We start from the raw sequence: 27,521 nt of genomic DNA, 5'->3' as shown, positions 1-27,521 counted from the left end.
GCAGTGATAGAGCAAAATAATTTGCTTTCATGGACAGGTACTTCAGTGGAAATGCGTTTAAATTCCTTATATTCTTTAATCTCTTAACATTTAACAAAAGAGTTTTGTATCTCGCTGGCTCTCTCGCGAGAAGTGAATCCCACTTGCTCTGTGTTGTGATTGGCTGTTCGCCGCTGATGTCACACATTCATGTGCACGCGCTCCATTACCTCAGGATTAAGCCTGAGTTGACAGAGAAAGTTGATGATCAGCTTCATGGTACCAACAAAGCCAGATTGGAGTGGTTTGGTTCTGTCAACTCAAAACTTATCCTATAACTCTGAATTTGTTAATCTACCATCATGGTACAGGCGCCAGGGCATTACTTCACTGCAACAGAGTGTGATAATATATAAAGGTAATATGTGAGATGCCTCACTGTCTACTATAGGCAGAAGCGGTCCCACTTTACATGAGGCATGTACTTAACAAAATAATGAATAGTTAGGTACAATGCACCTGTTGTGTTTATGTTGAATTGCTAAACACTTTTGCTGCTATTGAGGTGGGATATGGGTAAGGCTAGGGACAGGTTTGGTGGTATGATTAGGTTGAAGTGAAGTAGGGTCTTGCAGTGCAATTATAGATGTAACTATATAAATTAATTGTAGCTGTACCTGTAAAGTACTTAAAATTTTCAAATACAAGTACAAAAAAACATGTTTGTACACAAGTAGTGAAACATAAAAAAAAAAAACGTTCACAATTAGTGCTTTGTATCAAATATTATTTGTTATTGTTGTTTGTTTATAAATGTACACATTCCAATGCATGCAATCCTTTGTTTACAGACAAAGAATAAGAGACAAGTGAATAATAGTTACATATTCACGTTCACATAAATGTATTGTCTTTTTTACTCCCCATTTATTCCATTTTCTAGGTTCCTATGGGTCCTTAAAAAGTCTTTAATTCAAATTTAAGGTGATAGAAAATCATCAGAGGCCATTCAGCGCTCATGAGCATTACCCCAGTAGGTGCCATCTTACCCCTCTATTGATATTTTGTATTTTGTGCTATAACAACTAAATTATCAAATGTTTCTATTCATTTCCTGTAGTAACTGACTGGCTGATGAATCAGCATCATCATCAACATGCAAAAGCTAAACTTATATCTCGTAAATGTTACCGTTTAAAAGTAAATCCACATTGTTCATAAAGGGGGCATCTTTCCTCATCTTACCATACCTGACAATTCTACATAGCAAATCTTTTTGTAACTTTTTTGAGATATCCATCCTTCCATTTTCCATCACTTATCCGGGACCAGGTTGTGATGGGAGCAGGCTGAGTAAGAGCACCTGTACATCCTTTTTCCTAGTCGGTTCCTCCAGCAAGGATTTCCCAGGCCAGCCAAGAGATGAAATTCCTTCAGTGTGTCCTGGGTATGCACCGGAGTCTCTTCCCAGTTGGACATGGCTGGAACACCTCCACTGGCAAGCATCCTAACCAGATGTCCAAATCACCTCAACTGGCAGAGCAGCAGCTCTACTGTGAATCTCTCACGGATGTCTGAGGCTCACCTCTCTTAGTGTCAGTCCAGAAACTCTGTGGAAAAAAGTAATTTCAGCCACCCATGATCTCGTTCTTTCGGTCATTATCCAGAGCTCATGACCATAGGTGGGGATTGGAACATAGATCGACTGGAAAATCGAGAGCTTCACCTTCAGGCTTAGCTTTATCTACACGACAGCCTAGTAAAATGACCATATTGCTGCCTGTCAAACTTAAGTTTTAATCTACCTTCAATCATCAACAAGATCTCAAGGTACTTGAAAGCCTCTGCTTGGTGAAGCATCTCACTCTCTTCCTGGAGCAGACAATCCATCCTTTTCCGACTGAGAAGCATGGCCCCAGATTTGAAAGTACTGACCCTGATTCCCACCACTTCACACTCAGCCACAAACTGTCCAAGTAAGCACTGAAGCCCCTCCCCCTAGGTTTATATAGTTTGAGCAAAAAGGGTTAACGAGACACAGGTGCAAACAATGAGTGCTGATGAGTCCGGGCAAAGAATTATGGGAAATGAAGTCCAAGACAAAGTTACAACCATGTAGATTTGCTATAGGGTTTATTTATTTATTATTATTTTTAATTTTTTCTAAGCTACATGTATACTGATTTCACTGTTACTACATTTGTTTTGCTTGCAGATCCACAAAGGAAAATTATATTACTCCAAGGTCACTCTCTGAGGGGTCTCCCTCTGTTTATTTTGTGATAAGAATTAGTTACTGTACATGATCTCTACACTCACAGTGTTAATGGTGCACAGAAGTTTCACTCAAATGTTCAAATGTAGCTGCATTGTGACATACACTATAATGCCTGAGTACACTTGCTTTTTTTATTTTCAAAAATGCTAAAAATAAGTGAAAGAAACCAAGATTACAAAATAAACACAATGGCAACAATTACAAAATAAACACAATGGCAACATTTACATACACAATTCATTTGAAACATGGCAGCAGGTGAAAAGAACTGGTCAGTCAATAAGACTGAATATTTGAATATTTAAATATATATATTTTTTTTATATATATTTTTAGATAAATCATTAAGGCAAAAACAGGTGAGCATAAGCCAGCATAAGCTTTAATCATCAGTCAAAGGTGATTCATCAAGTACTAAAGTGGCTGCAAATTTTCACTGCTTCTGTCAACCTTCCTTGATCCCACCCATTCTCCTTTATGATTCCTCTTTTTACCATCTTTCTTTGTTTTATATTTCTTGTGAATGTTTACCACAGTGATTATGTCCAGCTTTGTAGGTGCTGGATGTATGTTGTGAATAGCCAAGTGCCACATATTTCACCTCTGATATCACAGACCATTCATAAAACTGCTCTTTTTGCCAGAATGGAAGCACTGAGGGTCATCCAGAGCATCATCAATTCACTCACTGAAAGTGTTTGTTGTTTGGCATCATCAGCAACCAATTATTGATCCCAATTATAGAAGATTTGCTTCTATCTGTCCGATACTCACCGCTCTTTCTCTGTTTTGAAAAATCTGGAAAATCTCAACATACCTGATTACTACAGTAAATGATGCCCATTTTCCTCCAACTCAGCCTCCCCTATGACTCAGCCAATTATCTTTGTAGATACTCTGACTCAGTTAAACTGCCACAAAATAATTATTGTCTCTTATATATTATAAGAACACATTACACTAAGCTTAAAGTACACATGTGAAACAAATCATCCTTTGTGGATACAAATAAATAAATAAATGAATATAAGTAAAATACAAATATAATCATCATGAGGGTTGTTCAAACCCCATTTGACGTTCATTCTTCTAGTGGAACACAGTCAGGGAAGTTTAATATAATAATGCAGCTCTCCCTAAACAGAATGAAAATGAATGTGAGCATATTATTAAAAACAAACAAATAAATGAATGAACAATTTAAAAATCCCTTATTCTGTAAATTATTTTCTAAAAATCTTTCAATTTCATTTGCATTAGCATGTGTGATTCATTATTATTATTATTTTTTTTTTAGGCACTGTGAGGCTGCTATATACTGTATATTCATCTGAAAGTAAGTAAATCCAGCTTTGGGCAAAACAATGTTGTTGACTACCCTCATTATTGTTTTTGTGGAAAAATAATATGCATGGTATTGCTAATCTTTGACCCAAAATGCAAAAGCTTTGAAAATTGCTTTGTTTTTTTTCTTTACTATCTGGGGTAAACAGTATGAGTTTTTGTGAGCACCAGATGATTTGGTTTCATCCCACTTGCAAAACAAACTAGAGCTAAAGAAATCATTCAGCAATCTCTGCATTACGGCTTAATTCCTCTGTAAATACACTACTGAAAAATAGCACCTGCTGTCCCTTGCTTCTCATAACCAGCACTTTGGTTCTTTTCCAAGAATGATTTTCTAAACAAGTTGTTAAACAGCTAGGTCTCTTTGCACAATGAGTGTGGTATGTCAGCTTCATGCATTCATTAGGTGTATTTTTTGCTGAAGGTTACAGTGTGATCTCCCAGTGTGGGGAAAAAAAAGACATCAAATACATCAGACTGCTTTTGCTTAGAAAATTATATTTTTCTCACATAGTTTTTCTTTGTCTGCATTGCGATTCATCTTAAAATAATTTAAATGTACAGCTGCAGTAGAGTGTTACTTTTTGTTTATCTTTAGATTTTATTTTTTATTTTTTTGCTTTTAAAGTGAAGTAGGTAAATTCTGCACTTCAGCATCTGCAAATGGAATTGAAAAAATAATTATTGTTTTCAAACACGTTGGACAAAGTGATGGTTGTAGATTCAAAGGGTCTTCAGTTTAATGAAATTCACAATCAATTAAAAAAAAATACAACTGTTTATATTGTAGCATCTGATTTGCTGCTTGTTATTTGGTGTTGTAAAGGCTGATGTGTCATTGGGAATAAGGCCACTGGCTGAGAGGGCCCAGGTAACATGGCGAGACACATCTCCCAGAGGCACTGCCTGTGATCTGCCTCATCACAGACAGCCAGCGAATGAATCCACTGGCCATGCATTCATGTCAAGGGGAATAGCAGTAGAATAACATGACCGAGAGTGAATTTCAGAAACAAACACAATACTTGTGAAAGAGCTGTCCATTTTTTTCCTTGGTGATTTTCAAATCACATGATTTAAACACAATGGCATGAACAGAATATTTTGTTTCATAGTTTCATATGTGTGTTGACATACAGTGGCTCCATAATGCATTTGGACACTTAAGTCACACTTCACGCTGTTATAATATAATAGTGTAAATAAAAGATATTAAAACCAAGTGTAAGTCTGCAAACATATGCTGATTTTCTGAGCCATTGTGCAATGACTTGCAAATTGTAAACGAGGCAGCTCTTTTAAATTGCTATTTTAAATTGAAAAATTAATTTAACTGATGATATATACAATAGAATCAGTCAGACTAAATAGATTAAATAAGAATTTGTAACTGTAAATCTGTAAATTTGTTAATAAACAAATTATTTACATTTTAGATGCTGTTAATATTACAGTATTGTACTCCTCTACCTTTAGCTTGTACTGCTACAAGCTAAAGGTAGAGGAGCATTTTTCCAACTCTGACCCCCGGCACATGTGGCAGGGCATCCAGGTCATCAGTGACTACAAGCCATGCAACTCCACTCCAACGGTCACAGATTCCTTCCTTAACTAAATTACTAAATTACTTTTATGCTCGCTTTGACAACAACAACAAGGAGACAGCCACCAAGATCACACTCTCAGGAGACCATCAGACCCTCAAACTCACCTCCACAGATGTCTGCACAGCATTGAGCCGGATCAACGCATACAAGGCTGCTGGCCCCGACGGCATTCCAGGACGTGTGCTCAGGACATGTGCAGAGCAGCTCGCAGGGGTCTTCACAGACATTTTCAACCTGTCACTCACCCAAGCAATGGTGCCAACATGCTTTAAGTCCATATCCATTGTGCCAGTGCCGAAACACTCCTCCCCAACGTGCCTGAATGACTACCGCCCCGTAGCACTCACACCCATTGTTATGAAGTGCTTTGAGCGACTGGTCCTGGCACACCTCAAGAACTGCCTCCCACCCACACTGGACCCACACCAATTTGCCTATAGAAGCAATAGAAGCACTGAGGATGCAGTAGGCACAGTACTGCACTCGGTACTCACACACCTGGAAAACAACAACTCATATGCACGGATATTGTTTGTTGATTTCAGCTCAGCATTCAACACCGTCATTCCCTCCAAGCTGACCACTAAACTTGGAGACTTGGGTGTTAACACCTCCCTTTGCAGCTGGATTATGGACTTTCTGAGCAACAGACCTCAGCATATTAGGTCAGGCCTCACCTGCTCCACCACCATCACACTCAACACCGGCGTACCACAGGGCTGTGTGCTGAGCCCATTTCTCTACTCCCTCTACATCAAGTTTGCTGACAACACCACAGTGATTGGCCTCATCAGAGACAACGATGAGACTGCCTACAGGGAGGAGGTACAGCACCTGGCTGCATGGTGTGCTGACAATAGCCTGCTCCTCAACACCAGCAAGACAAAGGAACTTATTGTGGACTTCAGGAAGAAGAAAAGTGGAACGCATGACCCCATCCACATTAACGGGATGGTTGTTGAACGTGTCTCCAGCTTCAAGTTCCTGGGAACCCACATCTCGGAGGACCTGACCTGGGGGCTGTTCCATAAACCAAGATTAGAGTATAAGCCAGGCTTATTTCGGTTAGTCAGGCTTATTTTTGGTAGATTCGGTTTCATAAATCAAACTTAAAAAAGTTCAAACTCAGTTACCCCGGCAACTTATGCTGGCAAACTAACCTGGTGCGGAGCAGGCTAACTGTCAGGCTAAGCTGAGCTCCTCTAACACTGACCAATAGGAACGCATCAATATTACCACTGACTCTCTCACATACAGTCAGTTTAATTTATTATCGGTCCAAAAATAAAAGTATACAGAAAATACACCTTAAATAATCAAATAAATAAAAAATAGGCTACAACCAACTGTATTTAATGTATTGTGCCCAAAATGTAGGCGAATGACATTTTAACATAGTTGCTACTTGTGCATGCAGTTGATCAGAAGTTTCTAGCCATGCAGCCTTTCTCTCTGAATTTATGACAGCTGTAACTTACCTTTTATGGTTATTAGAACATTAAAACATTACAATCTAAAACGGCTCTTTAAAGCATTAAAGCATAAAAACACAATCAAAAGTTAAAATCACTGAATTAAAAATGTAAATTTATAATAGAAATCAGAGTACATTTTAACTGATAAGAGGAACACACATTTAACTCATTTGAGCTCGTGATTAACAGTTGCTGCTATCATAAAAATACACTTGTGTGTAGGAAATTAGAATTCTATGTGTCACATTTAATGTCCAACAACAAATATTTGAGCAGAATGTATATTTTATTCAGAATTCTTGCGCTAGTATTCTATTCTGCTCTGTCTGTGTAGCACGCATGCGCACCGCAGCGCTCGTTCTCCCGCATAAGCCCCGCCCCCTCCTGACAGCTAAATGGATATATTTGCATGGCTTTCTGACATTTACAGATGTAAAAAATATACCTGTGACGTATCAGTTATGCACTGAGGAAAACACAATGTTTCAAATGCGTTAAACAGCACAAATATTCGCTGTTTGCTATGGTGGATCGATTTGATCCATGATCGACATTAAGGGCTGCTTCAGAATAAGCGTGTATGTCACATTATCCTGACTCACTGAACCTGGATAGCATTAGTCAGATTGCGTGAACTTGAATTGTCGTTTATGGAACCGCTTTAGTCCCGATTGATTTGTTAGGTTATTTCAAGTCCGGTTTTGGACTTTAATCCCCGCTTTTCTTAGCGTCTTTTATGGAACAGCCCCCTGGACCACCAACACATCCAGCCTAGTCAAGAAGGCTCACCAACGCCTCTTCTTCCTTAGGACACTGAAGAAGAACCACCTGTCTCCAACCATCCAGCTGAACTTCTACCGGTGTGCAATTGAAAGCATCCTGACCAACTGCATCACAGTCTGGTATGGGAACTGCTCAGCTGCTGACCGCAAGGCACTACAGAGGGTGGTGAAAACCGCCCAACGCATCACAGGGACACCACTTCCTGCCATTGAGGACGTCCAGAGAAAACGCTGTTTACGTCGAGCTCGCGGCATTCTAAAGAACTCCTCTCACCCTGACCATAGACTGTTTAACTTACTGCCCTCTGGGAGGCGCTTCAGGAGCCTCCGAACAAGGACAAGCAGACTCAGGAACAGCTTTTTCCCTACAGCTGTTTCCCTACTAAACTCTGCCCAATGATACCCCCCTCACACACCAATACAAACTCTTCACCCCTCCCCATCATTAAATCGATAAAAAAACAAAACAAAAAAAAAAACAACCAATCTACACACTGAGTACTATGTACTGTAAATTTTTATTTCTATGCACTTTCAATGTTCATTGCACTAGTGTTTATATATCTTAATTTATAGCTTATTCATATCCATTTGTAATTATTTTCATAGTTTTTGCTCATAGTGTACATATATTTACTGCACAATCCATCTGTATAGTATGTTCATATCACCCATCTGTATAGCATACTGATAGTATTTAAAAACTTGTAAATTATGTCCATAGTACTACTGCCTTATCTGTATATTCTGTACATATGTAACATATTGTAGGCACTGTATATCCTGTACCTCTGCTTATTGCACTTCTGGTTAGATGCTAACTGCATTTCGTTGCCCTGTACCTTACATGTGCAATGACAATAAAGTTGAATCTAATCTAATCTAATCTAATCTAATCTAATTTTACACAAATTTACAAACTTACTCAAATTAGCATGTGGCAGAAAAATATTTTATGTCAAATACATACTAATACTCATTACCTTTTCTTTTATCCTGTTTTGGCTTACGGTGTGGCTTGGTCCTCTGTGTTGCTTAGATACTTTCTTTGGGCAAACATTGCAGTGTTTTATTTGGGTGATTTTGTTGAGGTCAACCAACTGCTGTTTCCAGTGTCTATTCTAATAATTATAAATGTGTTGTGGGGCTGTCCTGCTGGGGAGAGATTGCTAGGTTTTAGTAAGGGTTTTGTGTTTGTGTTTTTTTTTTTTCTCTGCATGGTTGTTTGATTTTACTGTGACACTAACCTTCGAGGACATTATCTCTAGCGGTGTGTGTGTCACTGGTGTGCTAGTAGTGTGATCAACTGTTCCTGGGCTCCTAACTTCCCTAGCAGGTGATTGTGCATTCACTTCTGTCTCTCTTAAGTCCTGTTCACACTGCCAGCAACATGCGGAGACAAAACAACATGATCCCATTTGTTTTCAATGGAGAGCAGGAGATTTATGTCAATACAAGCGACAGTGACAGTTAGTGACTGGATGCAGGCGTGCCCAGCGGCATAAAAAATTCCGAAATGTTTATGCAAATTAAGAGTGACTTTCAGGAGCAACAACTTATTGGAGTAATGATCATGTGAGATTGAAGCTCACCACCTTCCCTTACGAAAAAGTTTATTCAAGTGTGCTATTAGTATACTTCTTTTAAACTAAAAAATAGGAAAGTATACTTTGTCTACTTTTTATGTACTTCTCAGAAATGGGCTTGATGTACTTCTCAGAAATATACTTATAATTACATTTAAGTATACTTGACTTATACTTAGAAGAAGTCTAAATATATCTGAGCAATACTTATGCTCCTAGAATCCATGTTTTCATTGTTATATGTTAGGGGGCGCTAATATATGAAGTTATTTTTGTGTCTTTATTATTCTATCAAAGATTCTGTGTTTAAGAGTAAGACTAATTATTTTGTAATTAAAAAATAAAAGATTGCAAAATAAATTATTCGTAAGGCTCAACAATAAAGAAATTGATAACAAAATTATTTGATTTGATCCCAATTTCGTCGGTCATCCGACGTGACTTGGAGTGACCGACTGAAAGGGAACTAATTTAACATCTCAAACTCAGTGACAAGTAAACTTAATTATTCTCTCTTCTCACGCTGTAATACGTAACGTTAGCTAAGCTCGTCTGAATAGATTTGATTAGCCAAAAGTATAGCTAGCTACCAGCGCCCCCAATAGTAAAGCGTCAGGCCAATATTTTCAGAGATTACAGATTATTATACCTCCAGTGATGTCATAACCCCCCATTTCGCGGGTTATGATTCATAAATTATGACCGTATGCACACTCAAGTCTATTCAAGGGACACAACAGCTGTTCAAAATCATGCCGCGCCACATACAGTTTGCCATTCAAAGTTTTCTAAAATACAACAATTTGGGACCGATGTCTGTACATTCTGACTTCACCCTAGTCTGCAAGACTGTGTATTGTGCATTTTAATAACAGGTTTATTTTGTACTATCTGTAAGACCTGTGCACTGACAATTGCAAATACTTCAATTAGGGCTGGGCGATATGGCCTAAGAAAAAAATCCCAGATTTTTTCACCAAAAATCCAATTTACGATTTAAATTGATTTTCCCCCCTACTTTAAATCAATCTGCAGATGACTATTTTGTTTTTTTATACAAGTTTAACATCTTGTCCTGATAAAGTGCAATGTGTGGTAAGTACTGCCGCTTCATAGTATAAACAGATCGTGAATCTCAAGTGAAAGTGAAACTAAAAGTGATTGTGCATTGTGATAAAGTCACATTAGCTGCCACCGCTGGGGAAGCAGCACTGGCGCACGCACACACACACCACTACTTACCTCATTCATCCTCCCTGCCGTTGCCGCTATCAGAGTAGCGGGTGCACACGCAATCCTGATAGCACCTGGACATTCTCCCATTGCAGCCCTCTCCTCTGTACATATCAATTTCCCAGTCATTTCATACACTTACACTGCACTTGTCGTGTCGTTTCGTCCCTGTGATGTTTGTCTGTGTGGGCGTAGTCATTCTTCCGGCGGGAAACACCGCGCCGACCAAACCGAACGAACAAGCGGCAGCCGATTATGACATCTCGGGATTGGTCGCGCCGCGCAGCGCAATCGGAAGCTGGCGAAACCATTGTCTAGTATGAATAGGTGTATTTAAGTGTGGAAATTATGTGTTAAATGTATTATGTGTTAGTGGACTAAGTGTTTATTATATATAAATAGATTGGAAGTGATTTAGTATTAAGTATAAAACATAACGAATAGATGTGGTATTTGTGTGTGTTAAATGTTATTCTTTCCGGTGAATGGTATGGCCCAAAAAAGGGGCGGGGTTTGGCCTATATAAGCTGAGGCCAAACATAGAGACAGGACTTGTTTACCAAGTCGATGCAAGAGTGCTACTGCGGTGCCTCAAGCAAAACCCTTCGTATATTGTGGATACCTGTTTATTGAATATATCATTGTTGGATTATTTTCTGGTTTATTTTTCCCTTTTGTTGTTTATTTGGTACTTTGGATTTTTGTCATTTTTGGGTACACTTGTATATATTCTTCACTGTGGACAATCTTTCTGGCACTGTAAATAAATTCCACCTTGCACAAGAGTGCTTTTGCGAGTGAGCCATCATTTTTACATCCCTTCACGGACTCACATTTTTCCCCGAAGGCGAGCTGGTGGGCTCGTCTTCATCACAGTTGGTGGCAGCGGTGGGATGCCTACTCGCAAGACAGCGCCGAAAGGTAGAAAACCCAGGCCGGGTTTACGATCCCAAGTGAAGGTGGCATCAGAGGAGGAGGCAGCCTGGAATTCGGTTGAGACTACGGAGGATGAGGAGGGAACCACGAGTCTTCCCAAAATCTCCCCAAAGTCCAGTCAACAACCAACCAAGCCCTTCACTCCTGACGCTACAGCTGGCGAGGGAATGATTTCCCTGATGCGCAGATTTCTCGACACTCAAGAGCAGAGAGAGGAGCGATATCTGCGGGAGCTCCGAGGTCTTCATGAGTCCATCGTGCAGTCGATTCGTCCCGCGGAGACCTCGCTTGACATGGAGAGCGTCCGAATGGAGCTACCGACGCCAGCACCAAAGGTATCCACAAGACACAGACCCGCTTACATCCAAGACTCCCCGAAAGTCACAGCGCCAAGAGAGCCAATGCAGTGGGCTGATCCGAAGATACCGAGCTTCCAGCAGGGGGAAGACATCGAGAATTATCTTCGGCGGTTCGAGCGTCTGGCCAGGACCTGGAGGTGGCCTGAGGAGGAGTGGAGCTATCGTTTGGTTCCGTTGCTGACAGGGCAAGCATTGGAGGCGTATCTGGCAATGGACGAGGAGCAGGCAGAGATCTACGATGACTTGAAGGAAGCACTGCTGGAGAAATTCAACATTTCTCCAGAGACCTACCGTCAGCGCTTCCGATCAACTACAGTCCCAGGTGGAGAGTCGCCAACAGAGACTTACCTCCGGCTAAAGAATCTGTACAAGCGTTGGGTGCGACCGGAGGAGCACTCTAAAGAGGAGATTGGCGAGGCCATCATCCTGGAACAGCTTCTTCGGGTGTTACCCTACGACACACGCACCTGGGTGAGAGAGCACGAGCCGAGGTCAGGACGGGCGGCAGCAAAGTTGGCACAGCAGTACCTGAATGCTCATCGTGGTGTTCCTCGTACTCAACCACTCAAAGGTACTGTACGTGGCGTTCCTCATCACTCTGGGTCTGAAAGGGGTCGTGCTGAACTATCTGAGAATGCACAAGGTCCAAAGTCAATGGCCAAAGACTTGCTTTGCTTTTACTGCCAGCATCCGGGTCACAAAGCAGCCGTGTGTCCTGCTCGCAAAGCGAAACTTACAGGGTTTTGTTATGTGCCTAGAGAAGGGGACTGTAACTTTGATTCTGTGGGGGAGAGTCGAAATGTATATGATGTGATTGTTAATGGGCGTGAATTGAAAGCGCTCTTGGACACTGGAAGTTCTCCATCAATGTTGAAATCATGCTTTGTAAATAATGTCAATTATGTGAATACTACCTCTGTTCAGTGCGTGCATGGGGACGTAAAGCAGTATCCCCAAGCTGAGGTAATGGTAGAGGTACAAGAACAAATGTACTTACTTAATGTTGCTGTAGTTGACAAGTTACCAGCTGATATGATTCTAGTAAGAGACTTGCCAGTGCTTTATGAACTCTTGCAACCCACCATCAAGGACTCTGAACATTTTGTTACCACCACCACTGTCGATTTGCCAGCAGTGCAGGTCTACGACCAATCCACTTTCCAGGAAACTGTTCATCTAGGAATGCTCGTACCTGGCACCCATAATGTGGTGGTGCACCATCAATGGAAACCTCAAGGCCACTGGATATTTGAAATTGCTACATGATGATGTGTTTCCCTCTTTATGCACTAAAGTTGGCACGTTCCCTGAGTTTATCCAGCAAGATGGTGCACCACCACATTATGGGTGCCAGGTCCGAGCATTCCTAGATGAACAGTTTCCTGGAAAGTGGATTGGTTGTCGTGGGCCAGTTGAATGGCCCCCAAGGTCTCCCGATCTGACCCCCTTAGACTTTTATCTTTGGGGTCATCTGAAGGCAATTGTCTATGGTGTGAAGATACGAGATGTGCAGCACCTGAAACTACGGATACTGGATGCCTGTGCTGGCATTTCTCCTGCGGTGTTGCTATCAGTGTGTGAAGAGTGGGAGAAGAGGGTTGCATTGGCAATCAAACACAATGGGCAGCACATTGAACACATTTTATAAGTGGTCAGAAACTTGTAAATAACTCATGAACGAATAAAGTTACGTTGAAACCAAGCACACCATTGTTTTTCTTGTGACATTACCAATAAGTTTGATGTGTCACATGGCCCTCTTCCTATTGAAAAAACAAAAGTTGTATCCAAGATGGCCGACTTCTAAATGGCCACCATGGTCACCACCCATCTTGAGGAGTTTGCCCCCTCACATGTACTAATGTGCCACAAACAGGACTTTAATATCACCAACCATTCCCATGTTATTACGGTGTATCCATATAAATGGCCCACCCTGTATAACACAAAAAAGATCAGAGCATTTGAGTCACATGCGAACCACAAAACTGATGGGAGAAGCTCCCAAAAGCATTGAACTTGCAACATAGTTGCTTTTGGGAAATGCACCCAAGTATGTTTCTGTTCAAACAGCAGGGCTTCACAAAAAGATTTATGGTGGTAAATCTTGAAAATTTACGGTGAGTTTTGTATAGAAATACAGAATGCTGTTGTCACTCCCATAAATAAGCAAAATGTGTGTGAATGCAACCACATTAATGACTCAAATACAAGGCTGACAACTGTATTTTGTAGCCATGTGATTGTGGCCTATATTATTTACTTGTAACCTTATATATGGATATAATAGAATGATGTGAGTTTGATTTATGCATAGTTAGTTCTTGCTATAATGATAAAGTTGAGCAGTTTGCATGGCTGCAGTTCACACTAAAATGTTTCCACTGCACATTATTGATTATTAGGGACAAAAAGTCATTATATGGCAAATCTGAATAATGTTTTACAATTTTTTGACAGCATGACTGAGATTATTATTATTTATTTATTTATTTTTTAATCAACCAGATATAAAGCAATTATATAATGCAGAGTACTACTGTTGTTTATAACAACACCCTGCTACCTGAATGCTACTTTCAACTCTTTAAAACAATCTTATATATGCCATCTGCAATCACATTTCTAAAGAAATTCCCAGGCATGCAGTCCACTAAATAACAATGGAGCAAGTCTGAGTGATAGAATTAGGAATGCCCCACAAGATACTCAACAGACAGCCAGAAAAAACATACAGAGACAAAGCAGCAGGCTCTGCCAACCCTGGGTGCATTTTTTACTTTTAACCCCTTACTTAGCGGTGTTTACTATTCATGATTTCTTTTAACTCTGACTTTTAATTTTTTTAGTCCCTGTTTCAAAAAAAATATATAATAAATAAATATAAAAACATATACGTCTGAAAATGCTCTTATAGTATATCATAAATGCTAAATTAGATTTAGGTGCTAAATTTGTCTATTGGCTAAGTTCAAACACATGGCTACAGAGACCCAACTTTGTTTTCGGATATTTCAAGAAATGTCTCAAATCTCTTGAGCACTTGACTGAATTTAGTAATGCGCAAAAATCCTCTTAAAATATTATTTCAGTATCTCTCACTTATCTTTGATCTCATCTGTACTTCTCTGAACAATCTTTTATTTGTATTAATTGGATATTTGTATTGCAGCACTTCTCATGTTTCAGCCTTCTTTGGATGAATCGCTTAAGTTGTATTTCCTCATTTGTAAATTTCTTTGAAAAAAAAAGTGTTGGCTAAATAAATAAATGTAAATCATAATAGTGATCTTTCAGAATTTTAGTAATTTTGTCAGTATTAGTGAAGCAACATAAAAACAAAAAAATGTCGAACCTTTGGTTAACCATTATGCAATTTGTTACATATGATAAAATTATACAGACTAATAGTGTGAAGAGTGGTTGAGGTTTCAGGTGTGCAGTAATCACATCCAACAATGTTAGTTCATACTAATATGAATAAATATGCTATTCTAATCCCAGTTTTTATATCACAACTTCAAACAAGAGGTAATTAATAAGATTGCACATGTATTATTTGCAAACCGAAATACAGTCAGTACTGATAATTCCAGAATTAAATGAAGTAAACTGATAATTAATATTTGTTTTAATCATTGTAGGATAAATGTGCTGGGTAGCTACAAATGAATTAATGATGAATTTTATAGTTTGCAGCTGCTTCTCCAGACCTTTAGGAGGATCAGTGTTGAGTCCATGAGCAAGGTCAGGTCTTGACAGCTCTGTGGGGCAAACCTAAATTGGAGAGGCAATTAGAGCAGACGTGGTAGGGAGGGAGCAGAGAAGAGTGATGAATTACTGTAGGCTCACAAATGGACACAAAAAATGGCCTCTGGTGTATTCCCCTACAGACTCACATAGCCCAATGCTATATGACAGCAGGTCTTTGCAGACGTTCACAGTGAAATGCTCCTCAAGGATTTAAGAGAAAACCTACCTTCCGAGCAACATACAGTATCATGACTATTTGCTCCCATATATAAATAAATAAATACACATACGTTTATAGATAAGAATGTTATGGACTGTAGCTAGTCAGGAGTTGTTCATAAATGGTTTGTTCATTGCCACCATAAGCTCATCGACAAAACGTGCGTGTACCTGAATTTCAGTGATGGTAATATAACGCGGGATCTCGACAGAGCGTGAATGTGTGCGAGACTGATGGCTTGAACAAGTAAGTTACCGAATTTCAGTATTATTGTAACTGAAAGTAATTATTTATACATATTTTATTTTTCCTTATTTGTAAAATAAGTGTCAAAATGGCATTTTTTCATTTGTTTGCACAGTTAAATTATCAACTAACTTAAACTGATATTTTAGTATATTGAAGTTTAATGTTTTGATAGTACATAATAAGTTTTGGCAATACAATTTTGCTTATTTTCATATCGATACATATTAAATGTCTGTTCTTTTTATTTTTATTGATTGCTAGAATAAATAATAAACGTTAAAGGTTAATCGATCAGTACTTTTAAAGAGGCCATACTTAATTTCACTGCATTTGTTTATGGTTAGGCTTAAGGTAGGGTTTAGTTGGCATAGGTGTTGCGTTATTTTCCAACACAATAGATTATTAACCTTTTAGCACCGCTTACCAGACATATGAAAGTGTTCTGAAGCCTGCAAGAAGAAATTTTATATCATTTTGCAGAAATGTTGCCATAGGCCCATTATTCCAATGAGCCTGAGTTGCCTCTGTCAAGATTTGTATAGTAAACTAATCATTAATGTTTCTCATTGACTAATCAGTAACACTTTAGTATAGGGACTAATTCTCACTATTAACTAGTTGCTTATTAGCATGCCTATTATTAACATATTGACTGTTTATTAGTTGGGGAGAGCGGGCCGCAGCCTAGCACTTTTTGACTTTCTCAGTTTGTGCTAATCCACATGGGGTTTAGAGTATACATATATATACATACATACATATATATACATATATATATATATAATATAAATATATAATATAAATAAATGAAAACAGCTATAGGCTATACCGTTATCAGCACGTTGAAGTAGATTTGTCTCTCATCGTCTCTGAGAGAATATGCGGTGTCAAATGCTGAAAGCTCCATCATTACGCCGTCATTCCGTTTTTACTTTCACTTTCTGTTTATAGTGAATTTACTGAGATTAAGACGTTCACCAGCATAAATCTTGCGCAAAGTTTGCATATGTGCAAACCCTGGTGCAAACGTGTGCTTGTGTGATATCCATTGGCTTGCCTTCATGGTTTAAAACAGAAATATTTCCAACATTGCAACGTAACCAATTGCCCCACCCCCGTATCGAAAACATACCGAACCGTGACACCACTGTGTCTTATCGAACCGAACCGTTAATATTGTAAACTGTTACACCCCTAATATATATATATAAATTATCCACAGTAATTGCAAGCTTGTCTAGAACAAATATGTTGCATAATTACATTTGTATACGTTTTTTTCTTTATTTACCCTCAAAAAAAATGGAAGTGAAATGTGACAACATGCCCCGTAGTTGGGGTACAATGTAATATCGGAGGAGCATGTTGTAACATGGCCATATGACAGCTTAAAATGTTATCTGATCTAATGAAAAAAATATATATACAAGACAAACAAAAATATTTTGTCAACAAAATAAAATTATTATTTTTTTTTTTTTTCAAATAAAATAATGGTGATTTTTAAGAATAAAAAAAATATTCTGCTTTTGGAGTTTGACACTGCAACCATGCTTGGGACGGCCCATTGCTTTACATTTCTTGAAATAATAATTTCTGAAAATTAAACATTGACTGTGTTACGAATCCTGGCCATGCACTTCAGTTTACTCACCACCAGAGGTCACCCGTTCACCACAGTGACTATTTTCACTCACAAGCACATTGGACTCCGTTTCCCACCATCCATTGCACTCCCTAATCACGCACAGCTGTTCTCAATTATCACACCCACACCTGATCACCATTTCACAATCACCACCACTCTCTACTTAAGCCTGGGACTTGCTCTTGCTCACCGCCGAGTATTGTTAGCCAGTCTGCTTTACAAAGCGTTTCCTTAGTAGTCTTGTCCTGTTTATCTTGCCATGTCTGACCCTGCCTGTGTTTTTGGATTATTCTCTCTGCCTTGCCCTGTCTGGATTTGGTACGCCGATCGCCGACCCATGCTTGCTCCACGGATTGCTCTGTCTTGCCTCTGCCATACCTGTTTGCTGTCTCTCGACCCTGCCTGTATGACCACGTCTTTTAATAAAGCTTCGCACATGGATCCGCACGTCTCATGTCTCGTCACTCCCGTAACAGACTGTCAGCCTTTATTCACCCGCTTATCGTGGTTTCTCATTAAAATTCATAATAGAATTTAAAATAAAAAATCATAAATTAAAATAAATAGTTTAAATTGCATCACTAATGCCATAGAATATCTTAGTTTGATAATAACGCAGTGTTACAACGTTCTGCACAGTCTGCACAACTGGAATTTAAAACTGGTTAGTGTTGTCTGCTAGTTAGTGAAGCATTAAAAAATAACAGATTGGAGATTAAAATGATAGCAGATTTGTCTAATTTGAAATTAATACTAAGAACTAAGATGAAAAATCTACTTTAGCCAGAAATTTCCTTTTACTATAGTAAAATAAATGTTCATCAATATTTTCAAAAGATTTTTGTTTAATTTTGACTGACTTTTTTATCTGCATAGTTTTAATATGGCAACTTATAAATACCGTACATTTTGTTATGCTAGCATGTGTGGAAGTATTTAAACTACATATTACTACGGTGGTCGAAAGAGCTCAACGCGCTGCACCTTCAGAAAACACATGCAAATAGAAAAAGCACCAGCAAATCAAGAAAACATCTCCATCAGTTTGACAGCATGTGCTGCAAATGCTCACAACGCAAACAAATAAAGAAACACGCTGCAAATGTTCACAACACAACCAAATAAAGAATTGTATTTGCAGCAAGTTTCTTTGTTTGGTTGTGTTATGAGTATTTCTGTCAGGGTTTCTATGAGAGAGGACTCAAATGCAGGATTAGAGTTGACAGTTTATTAACAAAACAACAGACAGGACAAGAGATGGTGAGGAGGGGAGAGAACACAGTCCAGACAATAGGCAGGGAATTAATGACGACAGGCAGCCTAGGTGAGCGGCCACAGAGTCCAGTCCAGGATGGCAGACCGCCAGAGAGCAGTGAAGGCAGCAAAGCTGGAGGCCGGAGGTTAGCAGCGGTGGTCAGACACTCCACACTACTCCACTCCACACTAGTGGAGCCATATCACCCTGCAGCCGAAGACTGGTTGCCCACTGAAGCTAAGCAGGGTTGAGCCTGGTCAGTAACTGGATGGGAGACCTCCTGGGAAAATTAGGTTGCTGCTGGAAGAGGTGTTAGTGAGGCCAGCGGGGGATGCTCACCCTGCAGTCTGCGTGGGTCCTAATGCCCCAGCATAGTGACGGGGACACTATACTGTCAAAAGCACCATCTTTCGGATGAGATGTTAATCCAAGCTCCTGACTTTCTGTGGTCATTAAAAATCCCAAATTTGCCCATTGGCCTCTGACCATCATGGCCTCCTAATCATCTCCCATACACTGATTGGCTGCATCACTCTGTCTCCTCTCCACCAATAAGCTGTGTGTGGTGGGCGTTCTGGCACAATATGGCTGCTGTTGCATCATCCAAGTGGACGCTACACATTGGTGGTGGATGAGGAGATCCCCCCCCCCTTCCATGTAAAGCGCTTTGAGTACCCAGAAAAGTGCTATATAAATGTAACAAATTATTATTATTATTATAGTGATATCACAGCCTCGGCACAGGCCTAGCAGCGTGGCAGACCCATGGAGAGGACCGGTAGCCCAGTCGGCTGGACAGGACAGGACAAAACGAGACTAGATTAGACAGGGGACTGACGAGAGACTGTCAACAAACAACTAGGTAGGGAATAAGCAGTATCACAGGACTGGTAAGACAGAGTAAGCAAACACTGACGTAGCACGACGAACTGGCACAACAAGAGGGAAAAGGAGAACAATATAAAGAACAGGAGAACATGAGGAACAGGTGACAACACTCAGACAAACAAGGAGAGAACGAAAGGGACAGGTGACAACACTCAGACCAATGAGGACTAAACAAGGGGGCTTGGTAATGGGTAACAAGGAGGCAGGACAGGAGGAGCACATGGCAGACAACAACAAAGACAGAGCCATGTGCTCAAACACAAAACAAACAAAGAAACATGAAACACAGGCAAGACAGTGAGGGCAGGATCCTGACAATTTGCAGTGCGTTTCTTTGTTTGGTTGTGTTGTGAGTATCTGCAGTGTGTTTCTTTATTTGGTTGTGTTGTGAGCATTTGCAGCACGTGTGTTGTCAAATTGATGAAGTTGTTTTTTCAATTTGCAGGTTTTTTGTTTTTTTTGCAGCGTATTGAGCTCTCTTGGCCACCGTATGTTACAACTAACCCCACGTTAGACTTGAGTAGTTTTTTTATCCGATACTTTTTTAGTCTTACTCATGTAACTATTCAGACTATTACTTTTACTTTTACTTGAGTAAATATTTATATAAGTACTTTTAATTTTACTTGAGTACAGTTTTTGGGTACTCTACCCACCTCTGTGTGCATGTCATTATTATGATTTGTTTAAAGATAACAAGACATATGTTTATGTTTAAAGACATATTTGGACATGTTCAGGAAATTTGGATATTAAAAAATATAACATTTGAACTCAAAATGAATTGCAAATGAAGTTCAAGCACATCACTAATGCATGATGTGAAGTTGCAACAACTTGCATAAAGATATCTTATTTTACGCATAATCGCATGCATAGCAAGCATTATAATCACTTTTTGTGGACACAGATGTGGCTTCAATCATTCATGGATAAACCATGTAGCGTTTGGACCAATCAGACACACAATTTTGCATTTGATTTAACAAATCAATTAGTTATTAGATTAACATATATTCACAGACCCCTCACCCAATACACATACTGGGTGCTAGTATGTCTGACAATGACTTCAGGCCCCCGGTTCCATGGCAACCGATCTGTTAACACTAGTTTTATTGCTCAAAGGAATGCGGGCAGAGCAACACTCTGCACAAAGAGACATTAAGCCATAAAACTTGACTTTTCTCTAATTAATTTATAGAAAAACCTTTCTTTGAATGAACACACATACCTTTAGGTCATTGTGTATATTATTACTGTTCTTATATATGTGCTTGTGTATTGTATCCTGTTTTATGCATGCTTATGACAGAACACTAGTTAAAATTACCTCATGTATATCATGTTTGGTCTCTATCAATTCGTCTTCGGATGATCTAATTGAGAGTGTATATTATATGCCGATACCTATGCAACATATGAGTGTTCAAAGAATCTTTAATAGTTTGTATATCAACTTCCAATCCAGTTCATATGCAAATTACCATGCATGGAGACAAAGTCGTAAACTTTCCCTCCAAAAGTTCAAGTCACTATAGGCTCTTTGACTCCACAGAGGTGTGACCTCTATAGCAGATAAAGCTCTCACATCATGTGACGCCCCAGCAGTCTGCGGTCCTCTTAGATCCTAAGAGGATGAGGAGGATGTGAGCTAGAACTCTTCTGGACCCTTAAGTTTTTGTGCCAGGCCTTGCGGCCTTGACTTTCCATTCAAAAAAAGGATCCTCGGATCTCAGCAGATCTCTTTCTTAGCTCTTTTTCCCTTTCAACCTGGGAAGAAACTCCCAATTACCACCGAGCCAGAATAACATTTTTTGGAGTTCATCACCCTTCAAACCCGGAAGAACTTGAAGAACTCCAACACCACCAAACCTTCCAACCATCAGAACTTTCATCCAGGACTGCATCCAGACACTCGCTCAACGACCAAAGGCATTGCAAGTATCGTACATTTAACTAAACGAAACAGAGGTTTAGTATAAGCTAAAGACCCAATTATAAATTGCGCTGATGGTTTTATTTATGTGGTGAACTGACTCTTTTCATAGCTTCATTCTCTGGTTTCCTGATGGTTTCATCCATCAACCCTCATTTGCCCTTTCCCCATGTATGAGTAATTGTATGTATGTCTGTTCGTTTGTTAGACTAGTTTACAATAGTGTTTAGTCAATAAAACTCTTGTGCACAAATTACATGAGTTTCTGATTCTGCAAATTAATGTCCCTTTACGATTTTTGATCCTTACTACATGCTCTAATGTATTAATGCTTAGGAAAGTATTTTCTGTGGCCAAGAAAATATCCTTTCTTAGAGTTCATATGAATATACACTGAATGTTCGCTGGACGAACAGATTAGTTGATGGCAATTTATTCCTGCAACAGTTATTACTGTCAGCCGATATAAATAATTAATCATAATTTATTGGAATTATTTATATACAATTCCCTTTTGATTAGAAATAGCTACAAAAATGGTGGAGAACAGTGGCAATCGTTTAAACATTATTTGCAAGCAGACTCAGTATCAAACTTGTGTTTGTCTCATAATTTTATTAACGTCTTACACATGCAGTTTCTGATAAAATCAGATAGACTATAGCTTGAATGCACCTTATTACGAGCAGTAGAAAGTGTATCAATGCTATAATGCGTGCTCAAATCGTACGATAAGGAACTAACCTGATATTAGCGAAGAAACCCTAATTTCTGTTGTTAGTAAAGCGTAAGCCTTCTCTGACGAAGAAATCTCAGATTAGAATCCCGTATAGATGGTACCAGACTAAATCTTTTCTGGGGGCGAAAAAAATCCCCATTTCAGTTTTAAATTTGTAAAATCTTCTCTGATGAACAAATCTCAGATTAGCGGCACAAATTAATCTGCATGGGGAAGAAACCCCACTGGCAGTGATATTAAAACTGGGCAACGAAGAAATCTTGCTACAGTATATTTAGTTAAATGGTGATTTGAGTGATGTTCCTCATCTCCCAGAGTTAAGGCCTTCTTGTAACCTTCGCGTATCATTGTAGTCACTGAAGTGATGCAATTGAATAGCGAATTGTATTGTATCAAGATGGCGCCGAGTATGGCTGCTGTGGTGTGGAACGCTCCCGTACTTTCGTTGTTTTTGTTTGTTTGTTCTGTGTTTAGTCATTCTCCTACTGTCAGTTTTACCAGAGACGAACTACTGGACATAAGGCAACACACACCGGACAATTTTTTTCCGGTTTTTGATTATTCAGACGCTTTGTTGGATGTTTTGGTCGGAGGGGCAGCGGTCCTAGTCAAACGCGCGCTCAGACGGAAAAGAGGGAAGCGCGCCGGCGCGCTGGTTAAACTCCGCGAACGCGGCTTCCGAACTGCGCTCCCAAGCATTCATCTAGCGAATCTCCGATCCCTTCCTAACAAAATGGATGAACTACTTCTCCTCACCCACACAAATAAGGACTTTACAAACTCTGCTGCATTGTGCTTCACTGAAACCTGGCTGAGTGAAAACATCCCGGATAACATGCTTCATTTGCCTGGATATCAGCTGTTCAGATCAGACCGCATCACAGAGCTAACGGGGAAAACGAGAGGTGGTGGACTATGTTTCTACATAAATGAAGGTTGGTGTTCAGATGTAACAACTCTGAAGAAGATGTGTTCTCCTAATTTGGAGGCCTTCTTCATAAACTGTAAGCCGTTCTATTCACCCCGCGAGTTTTCATCCTTCATTCTCGTGAATGTGTACGTGCCTCCGGACGCGTGCGTGAGCGCCGCGATGCAACAGCTGGCTGAACAAATATCTGAAACAGAGCAAAGGTACCCGGACTCTTTTTTAATCATTCTTGGAGATTTTAATAAAGCAAATCTCTCCCGCGAACTGCCAAAATACAGACAGCACGTTACATGTCCCACCAGAGACAGTAATATATTGGATCATTGTTACACAATAATTAAAGATGCATATCACTCTGTCCCACGGGCAGCTCTGGGGCTCTCTGATCACTGTTTGGTTCATCTCATACCGACCTATAGGCAAAAACTCAGATCTTCTAAGCCTGTATTAAGAACTGTTAAGAGATGGACTAATGAAGCAGAGCAAGATTTAAAAGCTTGTTTTGACCTCACTGATTGGAGTGTTTTTGAAGCCGCTGCCACCGATCTGGATGAACTCGCAGAGACTGTAACATCATATATCAGTTTCTGTGAGGATATATGCATCCCCACCAGGACATTCTTATCATTCAATAATGATAAACCGTGGTTTACTGGGAAACTCAAACAACTTCGTCAGGCCAAAGAGGACGCTTACAGAAGTGGGGATAAAATCTTGTATAACCAGGCCAGGAACAGACTAACAAAGGAGATCAGAGTGGCTAAAAAGAACTACTCTGAGAAGTTGAAAAAAGAACTTTCAGCCAACGATCCGGCGTCGGTATGGACTGGTCTGAGGAACATCACCATGTACAAGACACCACCCCCACAGTCTGTGGAGAATCAACAACTGGCTGACGATCTCAATGTGTTCTACTGCAGATTTGAAAAGGCCAGACTGACACCCAGCACCCGCTCTGATCTGCACTTCACACATTCACCTTCCCCCCCTGCAACCCCCCTTACTCCCTCCCCCACCATTCTACCTGCGTTTAAAGTCTGTGTAGAGGATGTGAACCGGGTCTTCAGAAATCTAGGAAAGCTTCAGGACCAGACGGTATTTCACCTGCCTGTCTAAAAGTCTGTGCTGACCAATTGGCCCCCATCTTTACACAAATCTTCAACAGATCTCTGGAGCTGTGTGAAGTTCCCTGCTGCTTCAAACGCTCCACCATCATTCCCGTCCCCAAAAAGCCCAAAATCACTGGACTTAATGACTACAGACCTGTCGCACTCACGTCTGTGGTCATGAAGTCACTTGAGAGACTGGTCCTGGCCTACCTGAAGGACATCACTAGACCCTTGCTGGATCCTCTTCAGTTTGCCTATAGAGCAAACAGGTCTGTGGATGACGCTGTCAATATGGGACTGCATTACATCCTGCAACACCTCGACAAACCTGGGAATTATGCAAGGATCTTATTTGTGGACTTCAGCTCGGCCTTCAATACCATCATACCTGACCTTCTCTCAGACAAACTGAGACAGCTCTCTGTGCCCTCCTCCATCTGTCAGTGGATCACCAGCTTCCTGACAGACAGGCAGCAGCTAGTGAGGCTGGGCAAACTCACATCCAGGACTCTCACCATCAGCACTGGCGCCCCTCAGGGTTGCGTTCTCTCCCCACTGCTCTTCTCTCTCTACACGAATGACTGCACATCAAAGGACCCCTCTGTCAAGCTCCTGAAGTTTGCGGACGACACTACAGTCATAGGCCTCATCAAGGACGGTGACGAGTCTGCTTACAGACAGGAAGTTGAGCAGCTGGCTGTCTGGTGCAGTCTTAACAACCTGGAGCTGAACACGCTCAAAACTGTGGAGATGATAGTGGACTTCAGGAGAAACCCCCCTGCTCTCCCCCCACTCACCATCATGAACAGCACTGTGACTTCAGTAGAGTCATTCAGATTCCTGGGCACCACCATCTCTCAGGACCTGAAGTGGGACAATCACATTGACTCTATTGCGAAAAAGGCCCAGCAGAGGCTGTATTTCCTCCGCCAGCTAAGGAAGTTCAACCTGCCTCAGGAGCTGCTGAAACAGTTCTACTCTGCAATCATCGAGTCTGTCCTATGTTCTTCTATAACTGTTTGGTTTGGTTCAGCTACCAAAACAGACATCAGAAGACTACAACGGACAGTTAGGACTGCTGAGAGAATTATCGGTGCCCCTCTGCCCAGCCTCCAAGAACTTTACACCTCCAGAGTGAGGAAAAGGGCTAAGAAAGTCACTCTGGACCCCTCACACCCAGCTCACTCTCTCTTTGTACTGTTGCCCTCTGGCCGGCGCTACAGATCACTGAGCACCAGAACAGCCAGACACAAAAACAGTTTTTTCCCCCAGGCCGTATCCCACCTGAACAACACATAACACACCCCGGTACTGTACATCTGTAAATAACCCATCAAACCTTCATCTGTACATAGGACACATGCACATTCACAGTTCTGTCTATGGTCATGTCTCTTTTCTGTATATTTTTATTTTTATTACTATTGTTATCCTTAATTATTGTATATTCTCTTCATTAGTGTTCTTTATCACCTTAATTATATGTTGTCTGCACTATGTTTGTACTTTCTGTACTGGAAGCTCCTAACACCAAGACAAATTCCTTGTGTGTGCAAACACACTTGGCAATAAAGCTCTTTCTGATTCTGATTCTGATTCTGAATTAATAGTGTTATTCTAGCCTAGCTAACTAGTAATTGCCATTGTCTGTGAAGTGAATGTGCTGTTTTGATTTGTGAAAGAAGTTGTATGTGATATCATACAACTGACTGCGTGTGAGTTCCCATGCCTGTTTACAGCGGCGCAAGTCCTGCTCCACTTGCACGTGTTGTAAACTCGCATCGGTCTCTTAGCAATGTCTGTCCCCGGGAGTTGAGAGCAGCCTCTTCCGGTTCAATCTGATAACAGCACACACGTCGCAGACCCTTGTGTAAACAAACAACTAAGTGTAGCCAAATCTAACTCTTTAGCAGCCGAGCAGGCATATAAGCTAACTAAGCCCTTTACCTCAACTATTAGCTGTTAGCATCCGACTAACTGACACTGTGTGAGTGTAAAGTGTAGCGTCTGAACCACTCCTCTCTCTCCCTCCCCACCCCTCTCACATTCTTGGTTTCATTTCCTGTTTGTGCTATCACCTTCTGTTAGATTCAGGTACGCCCCTCCTCACATATGTTGGTTCTATTTGTGTAATTTTTATTTTGACTTTATTCTACCTCTCTTTGATTTTGTTTTCATTAATTTACCTTTTTAGCTTGAATGTACAATTCAGAGATTTAATTAAATCAATTTGTTTATTTTATTTTTATATTAATTTTAGTTTCCTAAAGCTATTAGGACATTTTAATTTTACCTTTACCTTATTTTAGTTATTTGACCTCCTTCTCGGTATAGGGTTAGAGCAGTTCTAGCAACTGTTATCCCCTTAATGAGCTGTACAGCTTATTAGTAGCCTAATTCCTGTCTTTCTATTACCCTCTTACACCAGGGCCCTGAGCAGACTAGAAACACTTCTTATTGTTTCTGTTTGTTTACCTAGAAGTGGTTGATGTGTCCCTGCTAGTGTAGTCAACAGTCTCCCTAGGTTTTATGACCCTGCTACATTCCTTTGAACAAATGAAAACTGCTTGGTTGCATCTCCTAGCTTAACGTAAATAAGCAAAAGCCCTTCTTTCTCCCTCTGACTCTTCCTGATTTTATTTCAGTTTTGTTTATGTGATACCTTCATAGTGACCAAACCTGTAAACAATCAGTGCCTTGAGTAATAGTTTGACCCCACGTATAGCCAGGTCATCAGCTGACCCCTGCTTACAGCCCCGTCAACAAAGTTACTCAAACTCTCTACTTGTGTTCTTAGCACCCTGCCTCACTAGCTGCCCCTCACCAGCTATTCACACCTTACATGGCCTACAGAACAGTTCCCCTACAACCATCACTATTGATAGCTTTAGTCACCATTTTATTTCACTGCAGCATGGTTTCTCCATGAATTTGAATGGTGACTGAGGCTGTCATTCAGCCTAGTATCACCTTTTGTGTTCAGAAGAAGAAGGAGAAGGATATACAGGTCAAGTTCAACAACATAAGAATGAGTAAAGGATGATGGAAATGTTTGGGTGAGGTATCGGTTTTAAAGAAAAATTACTGACAGTCATTTAATTTAAGAATCATTTAATCTGTCCAAACTTTAGAAATATCATTGGTGTTCAGGATTCTGTGCATACATTTTTAAAATTTAATTATGCAGTGTATCCCAGATTAAATGTGGCAG

This window comes from Barbus barbus (assembly GCF_936440315.1).
Source record: "Barbus barbus genome assembly, chromosome: 12".
In the NCBI taxonomy this organism is placed as follows: Eukaryota; Metazoa; Chordata; class Actinopteri; order Cypriniformes; family Cyprinidae; genus Barbus; species Barbus barbus.
The sequence above is the reverse complement of the archived record's forward strand: the minus strand, read 5'-3'. Positions refer to the sequence as shown.